Below are 17,003 nucleotides of genomic sequence, written 5' to 3' on the forward strand. Positions count from 1 at the left end.
AAAAATTCCCAAAACTTTATAAAAATTTATAAAACTATAAACAAAGAAAGAAAATAAAAAATAAATATAGAAAAAGAAAAAAGATAAATAAAGCACAAAAAAAGAAAAAAAATACAACAAAAAATATAAAAAGGACAAAAATCGAATAAAATTTTCAAAAATGAAATGGAATGACAAAATGAAAAAAAATTGTTTAAAAAATACAAAAAATTGAAAAACATAGAAGACCTAACAATATAAAAAGTCAGACAAAAAATTAAAAAAAAGAAAAGTTAATGCAAAATAAAAAAAGTATGAGAATTTTAAAACGCAAATAAGAAATGAAAGGAAATTTGAGGGAAAAAAAAAAAAAAGAAAAGGCAAAAGAATTGGAATAAAAAAGAGAAAAATAAAAAATTTTAAAACAAGTAAAAAGGAAAGCATATGAAAAAAAAGCAAAAAGAAGGAAAATTGTGAAGGGAAAAAGTTATTAAAAAAATACAAAGTAGAAAGAAAATAAAAAAATAAAAAAAAAAATTTTGAACTTTATAAAAATTTTTTAAAATATAAATGAAAAATAAATGAAAAAATAAATAAAATACAAAAAAAGGTAAAAATAAAAATAAACAAAAAGAAAAAAGTAAGAAAGTAAGAAAATAAAAAATTAGCGAATCAAAAAAATACAAAAAGACAAAATGAATAAAAATTTCAAATATAAAATGGAAAAAACTTTTAGTTTAGAATGTACAAAGAAAAACGAAAAAATATAACAAATAGAGGACGAAGATATAAAATATGAAAAATGAAAAATAAAATTAAAGTTAATAAAAAATATAAATAAAAATAAAAGAAAGTGCACAAAAAAAGAAGTTTGAGGTTTTAAAATTATAAAGAAGAAATAAAAAAAAGTGTGAACAAAAAGATTTAAGAAAAAGCAAAAAAAAATAAAAAAATGAAAATACAAAATACAAAATACATAAAATAAAATTTGAGAAAAAATGAGAAAAAGAAGAAAAAAATAAAAAATGAAGAGGCAAAAATATGAAAGAAAAGAAAAAGAAAAAAATTTGTAGAAAATTTCAAAACAAAGGAAAAAGTGAACAAAAAAAAAATGAAAGCACATAAAAAAAAGATGAAAAATTTGAAAGGAGAAAAAGTTAATGAAAAATTATGAAAATGCAATAGAAAATAACCGAGAATGATAAAAGTAAACAAGATAGAAAAATAAAAAATTCCAAAACTTTATAAAAATTTATGAAATTATAAACAAAGAAAGAAAATAAAAAAATGAAAGCAACAGAAAAAAGATAAATAAAGCACAAAAAAAGAAAAAAAAACAAAAATACAACAAAAAATATAAAAAGTAAGAAAAGAAAAAAGGACAAAATTTGAATAAAAATTTCAAAAATGAAATGGAATGACAAAAAGAAAAAAAATAGTTTAAAAAATACAGAAAATTGAAAAACATATAAGACCTAACAATATAAAAAGTCAGACAAAAAATTAAAAAAGAGAAAAGTTAATGCAAAATAAAAAAATTATGAGAATTTAAAAACAGAAATAAGAAATGAAAGGAAATTTGTGGGAAAAAAAATAGAATAGCAAGAAAAGACAAAAGCTTTGGAATAAAAAACAGAAAAATAAAAAATTTTAAAAGAACGAAAAAATGAAAGTACATGAAAAAAAAAAACAAGAAGAAGGAAAATTGTGAAGGGAAAAAGTTATTAAAAAATTACAAAGTAGAAAAAAAATAAAAAAGATTCAAAAAATAAGAAAAAAATTGAACTTTATAAAAATTTTCTAAAATATAAATAAAAAAGAAATCAAGGGAAAAAATTAAATAAAATACGAAAAAAGGAAAAAATAAAAAAGCAACAAAGTAAGAAAATAAAAAATTAGCGAATAAAAAAAAATAAAAAGACAAAATGAAAGCACATAGAAAAAAGAAGAAAAATTTGAAAGGAGAAAAAGTTAATGAAAAATTATAAAAATGCAATAGAAAATAACCAAGAATGATAAAAGAAAAAAAGATAGAAAAATAAAAATATAAAAAGGGCAAAAATTGAATAAAAATTTCAAAACTGAAATGGAATGACAAAATGAAAAAAAATAGTTTAAAAAATACAAAAAATTGAAAGACATATAAGACCTAACAATATAAAAAGTCAGATAAAAAATTAAAAAAGAGAAAAGTTAATGCAAAATAAAAAAAAGTATGAGTATTTAAAACGCAAATAAGAAATGAAAGGAAATTTGTGGGAAAAAAAAAAGGAAAGCAACCAAAGATTAAAAATGAAAGGACAAAAGAATTGGAATAAAAAACAGAAAAATAAAAAATTTTAAAACAACAGAAAACTTAAAACAAGTAAAAATGAAAGCATACTAAAAAAAAAAAAAAAAAAGCAAAAAGAAGGAAAATCGTGAAGGGAAAAAGTTTTTAAAAAATTACAAAGTAGAAAAAAAAAAGAAAATAAAAAAATAAAAAAAATAAATGAAAAAATAAATTAAGGGAAAAAATTAAATAAAATATGAAAAAAGGAAAAAATAAAAATGAACAAAAAGGAAAAAGTAACAAAGTAAGAAAATAAAAAATTAGCGAATCAAAAAAATATAATAAGACAAAATGAATAAAAATTTCAAATATAAAATGGAAAAAACTTTTAGTTTCGAGTGTACAAAGAAAAACAAAAAAAAAATATAACAAATAGAGGACAAAGATATAAAATATGAAAGATGAAAAATAAAATAAAAGTTAATAAAAAATATGAATAAAAATAAAAGAAAGTGACATAAAAAGAAGTTTGAGGTTTTAAAATTATAAAGAAGAAATAAAAAAAAAGTGTGAACAAAAAGATTTAAGAAAAAGCAAGAAAAAAATAAAAAAGGAAAATACAAAATACATAAAATAAATTTTGAGAAAAAAAATGAAGAGGCAAAAATATGAAAGAAAAGAAAAAGAAAAAAATTTATAGAAAATTTCAAAACAAAGGAAAAAGTGAAAAAAAAAAAAAATAAAAGCACATAAAAAAAAGAAGAAAAATTCGAAAGGAGAAAAAGTTAATGAAAAAATATAAAAATGCAAAAGAAAATAACCAAGAATGATAAAAGAAAAAAGATAGAAAAATAAAAAATTCCCAAAACTTTATAAAAATTTATAAAACTATAAACAAAGAAAGAAAATAAAAAATAAATATAGAAAAAGAAAAAAGATAAATAAAGCACAAAAAAAGAAAAAAAATACAACAAAAAATATAAAAAGGACAAAAATCGAATAAAATTTTCAAAAATGAAATGGAATGACAAAATGAAAAAAAATTGTTTAAAAAATACAAAAAATTGAAAAACATAGAAGACCTAACAATATAAAAAGTCAGACAAAAAATTAAAAAAAAGAAAAGTTAATGCAAAATAAAAAAAGTATGAGAATTTTAAAACGCAAATAAGAAATGAAAGGAAATTTGAGGGAAAAAAAAAAAAAAGAAAAGGCAAAAGAATTGGAATAAAAAAGAGAAAAATAAAAAATTTTAAAACAAGTAAAAAGGAAAGCATATGAAAAAAAAGCAAAAAGAAGGAAAATTGTGAAGGGAAAAAGTTATTAAAAAAATACAAAGTAGAAAGAAAATAAAAAAATAAAAAAAAATTTTTTGAACTTTATAAAAATTTTTTAAAATATAAATGAAAAATAAATGAAAAAATAAATAAAATACAAAAAAAGGTAAAAATAAAAATAAACAAAAAGAAAAAAGTAAGAAAGTAAGAAAATAAAAAATTAGCGAATCAAAAAAATACAAAAAGACAAAATGAATAAAAATTTCAAATATAAAATGGAAAAAACTTTTAGTTTAGAATGTACAAAGAAAAACGAAAAAATATAACAAATAGAGGACGAAGATATAAAATATGAAAAATGAAAAATAAAATTAAAGTTAATAAAAAATATAAATAAAAATAAAAGAAAGTGCACAAAAAAAGAAGTTTGAGGTTTTAAAATTATAAAGAAGAAATAAAAAAAAGTGTGAACAAAAAGATTTAAGAAAAAGCAAAAAAAAATAAAAAAATGAAAATACAAAATACAAAATACATAAAATAAAATTTGAGAAAAAATGAGAAAAAGAAGAAAAAAATAAAAAATGAAGAGGCAAAAATATGAAAGAAAAGAAAAAGAAAAAAATTTGTAGAAAATTTCAAAACAAAGGAAAAAGTGAACAAAAAAAAAATGAAAGCACATAAAAAAAAGATGAAAAATTTGAAAGGAGAAAAAGTTAATGAAAAATTATAAAAATGCAATAGAAAATAACCGAGAATGATAAAAGTAAACAAGATAGAAAAATAAAAAATTCCAAAACTTTATAAAAATTTATGAAATTATAAACAAAGAAAGAAAATAAAAAAATGAAAGCAACAGAAAAAAGATAAATAAAGCACAAAAAAAGAAAAAAAAAAACAAAAATACAACAAAAAATATAAAAAGTAAGAAAAGAAAAAAGGACAAAATTTGAATAAAAATTTCAAAAATGAAATGGAATGACAAAAAGAAAAAAAATAGTTTAAAAAATACAGAAAATTGAAAAACATATAAGACCTAACAATATAAAAAGTCAGACAAAAAATTAAAAAAGAGAAAAGTTAATGCAAAATAAAAAAATTATGAGAATTTAAAAACAGAAATAAGAAATGAAAGGAAATTTGTGGGAAAAAAAATAGAATAGCAAGAAAAGACAAAAGCTTTGGAATAAAAAACAGAAAAATAAAAAATTTTAAAAGAACGAAAAAATGAAAGTACATGAAAAAAAAAAACAAGAAGAAGGAAAATTGTGAAGGGAAAAAGTTATTAAAAAATTACAAAGTAGAAAAAAAATAAAAAAGATTCAAAAAATAAGAAAAAAATTGAACTTTATAAAAATTTTCTAAAATATAAATAAAAAAGAAATCAAGGGAAAAAATTAAATAAAATACGAAAAAAGGAAAAAATAAAAAAGCAACAAAGTAAGAAAATAAAAAATTAGCGAATAAAAAAAAATAAAAAGACAAAATGAAAGCACATAGAAAAAAGAAGAAAAATTTGAAAGGAGAAAAAGTTAATGAAAAATTATAAAAATGCAATAGAAAATAACCAAGAATGATAAAAGAAAAAAAGATAGAAAAATAAAAATATAAAAAGGGCAAAAATTGAATAAAAATTTCAAAACTGAAATGGAATGACAAAATGAAAAAAAATAGTTTAAAAAATACAAAAAATTGAAAGACATATAAGACCTAACAATATAAAAAGTCAGATAAAAAATTAAAAAAGAGAAAAGTTAATGCAAAATAAAAAAAAGTATGAGTATTTAAAACGCAAATAAGAAATGAAAGGAAATTTGTGGGAAAAAAAAAAGGAAAGCAACCAAAGATTAAAAATGAAAGGACAAAAGAATTGGAATAAAAAACAGAAAAATAAAAAATTTTAAAACAACAGAAAACTTAAAACAAGTAAAAATGAAAGCATACTAAAAAAAAAAAAAAAAAAGCAAAAAGAAGGAAAATCGTGAAGGGAAAAAGTTTTTAAAAAATTACAAAGTAGAAAAAAAAAAGAAAATAAAAAAATAAAAAAAATAAATGAAAAAATAAATTAAGGGAAAAAATTAAATAAAATATGAAAAAAGGAAAAAATAAAAATGAACAAAAAGGAAAAAGTAACAAAGTAAGAAAATAAAAAATTAGCGAATCAAAAAAATATAATAAGACAAAATGAATAAAAATTTCAAATATAAAATGGAAAAAACTTTTAGTTTCGAGTGTACAAAGAAAAACAAAAAAAAAATATAACAAATAGAGGACAAAGATATAAAATATGAAAGATGAAAAATAAAATAAAAGTTAATAAAAAATATGAATAAAAATAAAAGAAAGTGACATAAAAAGAAGTTTGAGGTTTTAAAATTATAAAGAAGAAATAAAAAAAAAGTGTGAACAAAAAGATTTAAGAAAAAGCAAGAAAAAAATAAAAAAGGAAAATACAAAATACATAAAATAAATTTTGAGAAAAAAAATGAAGAGGCAAAAATATGAAAGAAAAGAAAAAGAAAAAAATTTATAGAAAATTTCAAAACAAAGGAAAAAGTGAAAAAAAAAAAAAATAAAAGCACATAAAAAAAAGAAGAAAAATTCGAAAGGAGAAAAAGTTAATGAAAAAATATAAAAATGCAAAAGAAAATAACCAAGAATGATAAAAGAAAAAAGATAGAAAAATAAAAAATTCCCAAAACTTTATAAAAATTTATAAAACTATAAACAAAGAAAGAAAATAAAAAATAAATATAGAAAAAGAAAAAAGATAAATAAAGCACAAAAAAAGAAAAAAAATACAACAAAAAATATAAAAAGGACAAAAATCGAATAAAATTTTCAAAAATGAAATGGAATGACAAAATGAAAAAAAATTGTTTAAAAAATACAAAAAATTGAAAAACATAGAAGACCTAACAATATAAAAAGTCAGACAAAAAATTAAAAAAAAGAAAAGTTAATGCAAAATAAAAAAAGTATGAGAATTTTAAAACGCAAATAAGAAATGAAAGGAAATTTGAGGGAAAAAAAAAAAAAAGAAAAGGCAAAAGAATTGGAATAAAAAAGAGAAAAATAAAAAATTTTAAAACAAGTAAAAAGGAAAGCATATGAAAAAAAAGCAAAAAGAAGGAAAATTGTGAAGGGAAAAAGTTATTAAAAAAATACAAAGTAGAAAGAAAATAAAAAAATAAAAAAAAATTTTTTGAACTTTATAAAAATTTTTTAAAATATAAATGAAAAATAAATGAAAAAATAAATAAAATACAAAAAAAGGTAAAAATAAAAATAAACAAAAAGAAAAAAGTAAGAAAGTAAGAAAATAAAAAATTAGCGAATCAAAAAAATACAAAAAGACAAAATGAATAAAAATTTCAAATATAAAATGGAAAAAACTTTTAGTTTAGAATGTACAAAGAAAAACGAAAAAATATAACAAATAGAGGACGAAGATATAAAATATGAAAAATGAAAAATAAAATTAAAGTTAATAAAAAATATAAATAAAAATAAAAGAAAGTGCACAAAAAAAGAAGTTTGAGGTTTTAAAATTATAAAGAAGAAATAAAAAAAAGTGTGAACAAAAAGATTTAAGAAAAAGCAAAAAAAAATAAAAAAATGAAAATACAAAATACAAAATACATAAAATAAAATTTGAGAAAAAATGAGAAAAAGAAGAAAAAAATAAAAAATGAAGAGGCAAAAATATGAAAGAAAAGAAAAAGAAAAAAATTTGTAGAAAATTTCAAAACAAAGGAAAAAGTGAACAAAAAAAAAATGAAAGCACATAAAAAAAAGATGAAAAATTTGAAAGGAGAAAAAGTTAATGAAAAATTATAAAAATGCAATAGAAAATAACCGAGAATGATAAAAGTAAACAAGATAGAAAAATAAAAAATTCCAAAACTTTATAAAAATTTATGAAATTATAAACAAAGAAAGAAAATAAAAAAATGAAAGCAACAGAAAAAAGATAAATAAAGCACAAAAAAAGAAAAAAAAAAACAAAAATACAACAAAAAATATAAAAAGTAAGAAAAGAAAAAAGGACAAAATTTGAATAAAAATTTCAAAAATGAAATGGAATGACAAAAAGAAAAAAAATAGTTTAAAAAATACAGAAAATTGAAAAACATATAAGACCTAACAATATAAAAAGTCAGACAAAAAATTAAAAAAGAGAAAAGTTAATGCAAAATAAAAAAATTATGAGAATTTAAAAACAGAAATAAGAAATGAAAGGAAATTTGTGGGAAAAAAAATAGAATAGCAAGAAAAGACAAAAGCTTTGGAATAAAAAACAGAAAAATAAAAAATTTTAAAAGAACGAAAAAATGAAAGTACATGAAAAAAAAAAACAAGAAGAAGGAAAATTGTGAAGGGAAAAAGTTATTAAAAAATTACAAAGTAGAAAAAAAATAAAAAAGATTCAAAAAATAAGAAAAAAATTGAACTTTATAAAAATTTTCTAAAATATAAATAAAAAAGAAATCAAGGGAAAAAATTAAATAAAATACGAAAAAAGGAAAAAATAAAAAAGCAACAAAGTAAGAAAATAAAAAATTAGCGAATAAAAAAAAATAAAAAGACAAAATGAAAGCACATAGAAAAAAGAAGAAAAATTTGAAAGGAGAAAAAGTTAATGAAAAATTATAAAAATGCAATAGAAAATAACCAAGAATGATAAAAGAAAAAAAGATAGAAAAATAAAAATATAAAAAGGGCAAAAATTGAATAAAAATTTCAAAACTGAAATGGAATGACAAAATGAAAAAAAATAGTTTAAAAAATACAAAAAATTGAAAGACATATAAGACCTAACAATATAAAAAGTCAGATAAAAAATTAAAAAAGAGAAAAGTTAATGCAAAATAAAAAAAAGTATGAGTATTTAAAAAGCAAATAAGAAATGAAAGGAAATTTGTGGGAAAAAAAAAAGGAAAGCAACCAAAGATTAAAAATGAAAGGACAAAAGAATTGGAATAAAAAACAGAAAAATAAAAAATTTTAAAACAACAGAAAACTTAAAACAAGTAAAAATGAAAGCATACTAAAAAAAAAAAAAAAAAAGCAAAAAGAAGGAAAATCGTGAAGGGAAAAAGTTTTTAAAAAATTACAAAGTAGAAAAAAAAAAGAAAATAAAAAAATAAAAAAAATAAATGAAAAAATAAATTAAGGGAAAAAATTAAATAAAATATGAAAAAAGGAAAAAGTAACAAAGTAAGAAAATAAAAAATTAGCGAATCAAAAAAATATAATAAGACAAAATGAATAAAAATTTCAAATATAAAATGGAAAAAACTTTTAGTTTCGAGTGTACAAAGAAAAACAAAAAAAAAATATAACAAATAGAGGACAAAGATATAAAATATGAAAGATGAAAAATAAAATAAAAGTTAATAAAAAATATGAATAAAAATAAAAGAAAGTGACATAAAAAGAAGTTTGAGGTTTTAAAATTATAAAGAAGAAATAAAAAAAAAGTGTGAACAAAAAGATTTAAGAAAAAGCAAGAAAAAAATAAAAAAGGAAAATACAAAATACATAAAATAAATTTTGAGAAAAAAAATGAAGAGGCAAAAATATGAAAGAAAAGAAAAAGAAAAAAATTTATAGAAAATTTCAAAACAAAGGAAAAAGTGAAAAAAAAAAAAAATAAAAGCACATAAAAAAAAGAAGAAAAATTCGAAAGGAGAAAAAGTTAATGAAAAAATATAAAAATGCAAAAGAAAATAACCAAGAATGATAAAAGAAAAAAGATAGAAAAATAAAAAATTCCCAAAACTTTATAAAAATTTATAAAACTATAAACAAAGAAAGAAAATAAAAAATAAATATAGAAAAAGAAAAAAGATAAATAAAGCACAAAAAAAGAAAAAAAATACAACAAAAAATATAAAAAGGACAAAAATCGAATAAAATTTTCAAAAATGAAATGGAATGACAAAATGAAAAAAAATTGTTTAAAAAATACAAAAAATTGAAAAACATAGAAGACCTAACAATATAAAAAGTCAGACAAAAAATTAAAAAAAAGAAAAGTTAATGCAAAATAAAAAAAGTATGAGAATTTTAAAACGCAAATAAGAAATGAAAGGAAATTTGAGGGAAAAAAAAAAAAAGAAAAGGCAAAAGAATTGGAATAAAAAAGAGAAAAATAAAAAATTTCAAAACAAGTAAAAAGGAAAGCATATGAAAAAAAAGCAAAAAGAAGGAAAATTGTGAAGGGAAAAAGTTATTAAAAAAATACAAAGTAGAAAGAAAATAAAAAAATAAAAAAAAAAATTTTGAACTTTATAAAAATTTTTTAAAATATAAATGAAAAATAAATGAAAAAATAAATAAAATACAAAAAAAGGTAAAAATAAAAATAAACAAAAAGAAAAAAGTAAGAAAGTAAGAAAATAAAAAATTAGCGAATCAAAAAAATACAAAAAGACAAAATGAATAAAAATTTCAAATATAAAATGGAAAAAACTTTTAGTTTAGAATGTACAAAGAAAAACGAAAAAATATAACAAATAGAGGACGAAGATATAAAATATGAAAAATGAAAAATAAAATTAAAGTTAATAAAAAATATAAATAAAAATAAAAGAAAGTGCACAAAAAAAGAAGTTTGAGGTTTTAAAATTATAAAGAAGAAATAAAAAAAAGTGTGAACAAAAAGATTTAAGAAAAAGCAAAAAAAAATAAAAAAATGAAAATACAAAATACAAAATACATAAAATAAAATTTGAGAAAAAATGAGAAAAAGAAGAAAAAAATAAAAAATGAAGAGGCAAAAATATGAAAGAAAAGAAAAAGAAAAAAATTTGTAGAAAATTTCAAAACAAAGGAAAAAGTGAACAAAAAAAAAATGAAAGCACATAAAAAAAAGATGAAAAATTTGAAAGGAGAAAAAGTTAATGAAAAATTATAAAAATGCAATAGAAAATAACCGAGAATGATAAAAGTAAACAAGATAGAAAAATAAAAAATTCCAAAACTTTATAAAAATTTATGAAATTATAAACAAAGAAAGAAAATAAAAAAATGAAAGCAACAGAAAAAAGATAAATAAAGCACAAAAAAAGAAAAAAAAAAACAAAAATACAACAAAAAATATAAAAAGTAAGAAAAGAAAAAAGGACAAAATTTGAATAAAAATTTCAAAAATGAAATGGAATGACAAAAAGAAAAAAAATAGTTTAAAAAATACAGAAAATTGAAAAACATATAAGACCTAACAATATAAAAAGTCAGACAAAAAATTAAAAAAGAGAAAAGTTAATGCAAAATAAAAAAATTATGAGAATTTAAAAACAGAAATAAGAAATGAAAGGAAATTTGTGGGAAAAAAAATAGAATAGCAAGAAAAGACAAAAGCTTTGGAATAAAAAACAGAAAAATAAAAAATTTTAAAAGAACGAAAAAATGAAAGTACATGAAAAAAAAAAACAAGAAGAAGGAAAATTGTGAAGGGAAAAAGTTATTAAAAAATTACAAAGTAGAAAAAAAATAAAAAAGATTCAAAAAATAAGAAAAAAATTGAACTTTATAAAAATTTTCTAAAATATAAATAAAAAAGAAATCAAGGGAAAAAATTAAATAAAATACGAAAAAAGGAAAAAATAAAAAAGCAACAAAGTAAGAAAATAAAAAATTAGCGAATAAAAAAAAATAAAAAGACAAAATGAAAGCACATAGAAAAAAGAAGAAAAATTTGAAAGGAGAAAAAGTTAATGAAAAATTATAAAAATGCAATAGAAAATAACCAAGAATGATAAAAGAAAAAAAGATAGAAAAATAAAAATATAAAAAGGGCAAAAATTGAATAAAAATTTCAAAACTGAAATGGAATGACAAAATGAAAAAAAATAGTTTAAAAAATACAAAAAATTGAAAGACATATAAGACCTAACAATATAAAAAGTCAGATAAAAAATTAAAAAAGAGAAAAGTTAATGCAAAATAAAAAAAAGTATGAGTATTTAAAACGCAAATAAGAAATGAAAGGAAATTTGTGGGAAAAAAAAAAGGAAAGCAACCAAAGATTAAAAATGAAAGGACAAAAGAATTGGAATAAAAAACAGAAAAATAAAAAATTTTAAAACAACAGAAAACTTAAAACAAGTAAAAATGAAAGCATACTAAAAAAAAAAAAAAAAAAGCAAAAAGAAGGAAAATCGTGAAGGGAAAAAGTTTTTAAAAAATTACAAAGTAGAAAAAAAAAAGAAAATAAAAAAATAAAAAAAATAAATGAAAAAATAAATTAAGGGAAAAAATTAAATAAAATATGAAAAAAGGAAAAAGTAACAAAGTAAGAAAATAAAAAATTAGCGAATCAAAAAAATATAATAAGACAAAATGAATAAAAATTTCAAATATAAAATGGAAAAAACTTTTAGTTTCGAGTGTACAAAGAAAAACAAAAAAAAAATATAACAAATAGAGGACAAAGATATAAAATATGAAAGATGAAAAATAAAATAAAAGTTAATAAAAAATATGAATAAAAATAAAAGAAAGTGACATAAAAAGAAGTTTGAGGTTTTAAAATTATAAAGAAGAAATAAAAAAAAAGTGTGAACAAAAAGATTTAAGAAAAAGCAAGAAAAAAATAAAAAAGGAAAATACAAAATACATAAAATAAATTTTGAGAAAAAAAATGAAGAGGCAAAAATATGAAAGAAAAGAAAAAGAAAAAAATTTATAGAAAATTTCAAAACAAAGGAAAAAGTGAAAAAAAAAAAAAATAAAAGCACATAAAAAAAAGAAGAAAAATTCGAAAGGAGAAAAAGTTAATGAAAAAATATAAAAATGCAAAAGAAAATAACCAAGAATGATAAAAGAAAAAAGATAGAAAAATAAAAAATTCCCAAAACTTTATAAAAATTTATAAAACTATAAACAAAGAAAGAAAATAAAAAATAAATATAGAAAAAGAAAAAAGATAAATAAAGCACAAAAAAAGAAAAAAAATACAACAAAAAATATAAAAAGGACAAAAATCGAATAAAATTTTCAAAAATGAAATGGAATGACAAAATGAAAAAAAATTGTTTAAAAAATACAAAAAATTGAAAAACATAGAAGACCTAACAATATAAAAAGTCAGACAAAAAATTAAAAAAAAGAAAAGTTAATGCAAAATAAAAAAAGTATGAGAATTTTAAAACGCAAATAAGAAATGAAAGGAAATTTGAGGGAAAAAAAAAAAAAGAAAAGGCAAAAGAATTGGAATAAAAAAGAGAAAAATAAAAAATTTCAAAACAAGTAAAAAGGAAAGCATATGAAAAAAAAGCAAAAAGAAGGAAAATTGTGAAGGGAAAAAGTTATTAAAAAAATACAAAGTAGAAAGAAAATAAAAAAATAAAAAAAAAAATTTTGAACTTTATAAAAATTTTTTAAAATATAAATGAAAAATAAATGAAAAAATAAATAAAATACAAAAAAAGGTAAAAATAAAAATAAACAAAAAGAAAAAAGTAAGAAAGTAAGAAAATAAAAAATTAGCGAATCAAAAAAATACAAAAAGACAAAATGAATAAAAATTTCAAATATAAAATGGAAAAAACTTTTAGTTTAGAATGTACAAAGAAAAACGAAAAAATATAACAAATAGAGGACGAAGATATAAAATATGAAAAATGAAAAATAAAATTAAAGTTAATAAAAAATATAAATAAAAATAAAAGAAAGTGCACAAAAAAAGAAGTTTGAGGTTTTAAAATTATAAAGAAGAAATAAAAAAAAGTGTGAACAAAAAGATTTAAGAAAAAGCAAAAAAAAATAAAAAAATGAAAATACAAAATACAAAATACATAAAATAAAATTTGAGAAAAAATGAGAAAAAGAAGAAAAAAATAAAAAATGAAGAGGCAAAAATATGAAAGAAAAGAAAAAGAAAAAAATTTGTAGAAAATTTCAAAACAAAGGAAAAAGTGAACAAAAAAAAAATGAAAGCACATAAAAAAAAGATGAAAAATTTGAAAGGAGAAAAAGTTAATGAAAAATTATAAAAATGCAATAGAAAATAACCGAGAATGATAAAAGTAAACAAGATAGAAAAATAAAAAATTCCAAAACTTTATAAAAATTTATGAAATTATAAACAAAGAAAGAAAATAAAAAAATGAAAGCAACAGAAAAAAGATAAATAAAGCACAAAAAAAGAAAAAAAAAAACAAAAATACAACAAAAAATATAAAAAGTAAGAAAAGAAAAAAGGACAAAATTTGAATAAAAATTTCAAAAATGAAATGGAATGACAAAAAGAAAAAAAATAGTTTAAAAAATACAGAAAATTGAAAAACATATAAGACCTAACAATATAAAAAGTCAGACAAAAAATTAAAAAAGAGAAAAGTTAATGCAAAATAAAAAAATTATGAGAATTTAAAAACAGAAATAAGAAATGAAAGGAAATTTGTGGGAAAAAAAATAGAATAGCAAGAAAAGACAAAAGCTTTGGAATAAAAAACAGAAAAATAAAAAATTTTAAAAGAACGAAAAAATGAAAGTACATGAAAAAAAAAAACAAGAAGAAGGAAAATTGTGAAGGGAAAAAGTTATTAAAAAATTACAAAGTAGAAAAAAAATAAAAAAGATTCAAAAAATAAGAAAAAAATTGAACTTTATAAAAATTTTCTAAAATATAAATAAAAAAGAAATCAAGGGAAAAAATTAAATAAAATACGAAAAAAGGAAAAAATAAAAAAGCAACAAAGTAAGAAAATAAAAAATTAGCGAATAAAAAAAAATAAAAAGACAAAATGAAAGCACATAGAAAAAAGAAGAAAAATTTGAAAGGAGAAAAAGTTAATGAAAAATTATAAAAATGCAATAGAAAATAACCAAGAATGATAAAAGAAAAAAAGATAGAAAAATAAAAATATAAAAAGGGCAAAAATTGAATAAAAATTTCAAAACTGAAATGGAATGACAAAATGAAAAAAAATAGTTTAAAAAATACAAAAAATTGAAAGACATATAAGACCTAACAATATAAAAAGTCAGATAAAAAATTAAAAAAGAGAAAAGTTAATGCAAAATAAAAAAAAGTATGAGTATTTAAAACGCAAATAAGAAATGAAAGGAAATTTGTGGGAAAAAAAAAAGGAAAGCAACCAAAGATTAAAAATGAAAGGACAAAAGAATTGGAATAAAAAACAGAAAAATAAAAAATTTTAAAACAACAGAAAACTTAAAACAAGTAAAAATGAAAGCATACTAAAAAAAAAAAAAAAAAAGCAAAAAGAAGGAAAATCGTGAAGGGAAAAAGTTTTTAAAAAATTACAAAGTAGAAAAAAAAAAGAAAATAAAAAAATAAAAAAAATAAATGAAAAAATAAATTAAGGGAAAAAATTAAATAAAATATGAAAAAAGGAAAAAATAAAAATGAACAAAAAGGAAAAAGTAACAAAGTAAGAAAATAAAAAATTAGCGAATCAAAAAAATATAATAAGACAAAATGAATAAAAATTTCAAATATAAAATGGAAAAAACTTTTAGTTTCGAGTGTACAAAGAAAAACAAAAAAAAAATATAACAAATAGAGGACAAAGATATAAAATATGAAAGATGAAAAATAAAATAAAAGTTAATAAAAAATATGAATAAAAATAAAAGAAAGTGACATAAAAAGAAGTTTGAGGTTTTAAAATTATAAAGAAGAAATAAAAAAAAAGTGTGAACAAAAAGATTTAAGAAAAAGCAAGAAAAAAATAAAAAAGGAAAATACAAAATACATAAAATAAATTTTGAGAAAAAAAATGAAGAGGCAAAAATATGAAAGAAAAGAAAAAGAAAAAAATTTATAGAAAATTTCAAAACAAAGGAAAAAGTGAAAAAAAAAAAAAATAAAAGCACATAAAAAAAAGAAGAAAAATTCGAAAGGAGAAAAAGTTAATGAAAAAATATAAAAATGCAAAAGAAAATAACCAAGAATGATAAAAGAAAAAAGATAGAAAAATAAAAAATTCCCAAAACTTTATAAAAATTTATAAAACTATAAACAAAGAAAGAAAATAAAAAATAAATATAGAAAAAGAAAAAAGATAAATAAAGCACAAAAAAAGAAAAAAAATACAACAAAAAATATAAAAAGGACAAAAATCGAATAAAATTTTCAAAAATGAAATGGAATGACAAAATGAAAAAAAATTGTTTAAAAAATACAAAAAATTGAAAAACATAGAAGACCTAACAATATAAAAAGTCAGACAAAAAATTAAAAAAAAGAAAAGTTAATGCAAAATAAAAAAAGTATGAGAATTTTAAAACGCAAATAAGAAATGAAAGGAAATTTGAGGGAAAAAAAAAAAAAGAAAAGGCAAAAGAATTGGAATAAAAAAGAGAAAAATAAAAAATTTCAAAACAAGTAAAAAGGAAAGCATATGAAAAAAAAGCAAAAAGAAGGAAAATTGTGAAGGGAAAAAGTTATTAAAAAAATACAAAGTAGAAAGAAAATAAAAAAATAAAAAAAAAAATTTTGAACTTTATAAAAATTTTTTAAAATATAAATGAAAAATAAATGAAAAAATAAATAAAATACAAAAAAAGGTAAAAATAAAAATAAACAAAAAGAAAAAAGTAAGAAAGTAAGAAAATAAAAAATTAGCGAATCAAAAAAATACAAAAAGACAAAATGAATAAAAATTTCAAATATAAAATGGAAAAAACTTTTAGTTTAGAATGTACAAAGAAAAACGAAAAAATATAACAAATAGAGGACGAAGATATAAAATATGAAAAATGAAAAATAAAATTAAAGTTAATAAAAAATATAAATAAAAATAAAAGAAAGTGCACAAAAAAAGAAGTTTGAGGTTTTAAAATTATAAAGAAGAAATAAAAAAAAGTGTGAACAAAAAGATTTAAGAAAAAGCAAAAAAAAATAAAAAAATGAAAATACAAAATACAAAATACATAAAATAAAATTTGAGAAAAAATGAGAAAAAGAAGAAAAAAATAAAAAATGAAGAGGCAAAAATATGAAAGAAAAGAAAAAGAAAAAAATTTGTAGAAAATTTCAAAACAAAGGAAAAAGTGAACAAAAAAAAAATGAAAGCACATAAAAAAAAGATGAAAAATTTGAAAGGAGAAAAAGTTAATGAAAAATTATAAAAATGCAATAGAAAATAACCGAGAATGATAAAAGTAAACAAGATAGAAAAATAAAAAATTCCAAAACTTTATAAAAATTTATGAAATTATAAACAAAGAAAGAAAATAAAAAAATGAAAGCAACAGAAAAAAGATAAATAAAGCACAAAAAAAGAAAAAAAAAAACAAAAATACAACAAAAAATATAAAAAGTAAGAAAAGAAAAAAGGACAAAATTTGAATAAAAATTTCAAAAATGAAATGGAATGACAAAAAGAAAAAAAATAGTTTAAAAAATACAGAAAATTGAAAAACATATAAGACCTAACAATATAAAAAGTCAGACAAAAAATTAAAAAAGAGAAAAGTTAATGCAAAATAAAAAAATT

The sequence above is a fragment of the Durio zibethinus genome, chromosome 17 (genome assembly GCF_047325235.1).
Source record: "Durio zibethinus cultivar Kanyao isolate XHJ-2024 chromosome 17, ASM4732523v1, whole genome shotgun sequence".
In the NCBI taxonomy this organism is placed as follows: Eukaryota; Viridiplantae; Streptophyta; class Magnoliopsida; order Malvales; family Malvaceae; genus Durio; species Durio zibethinus.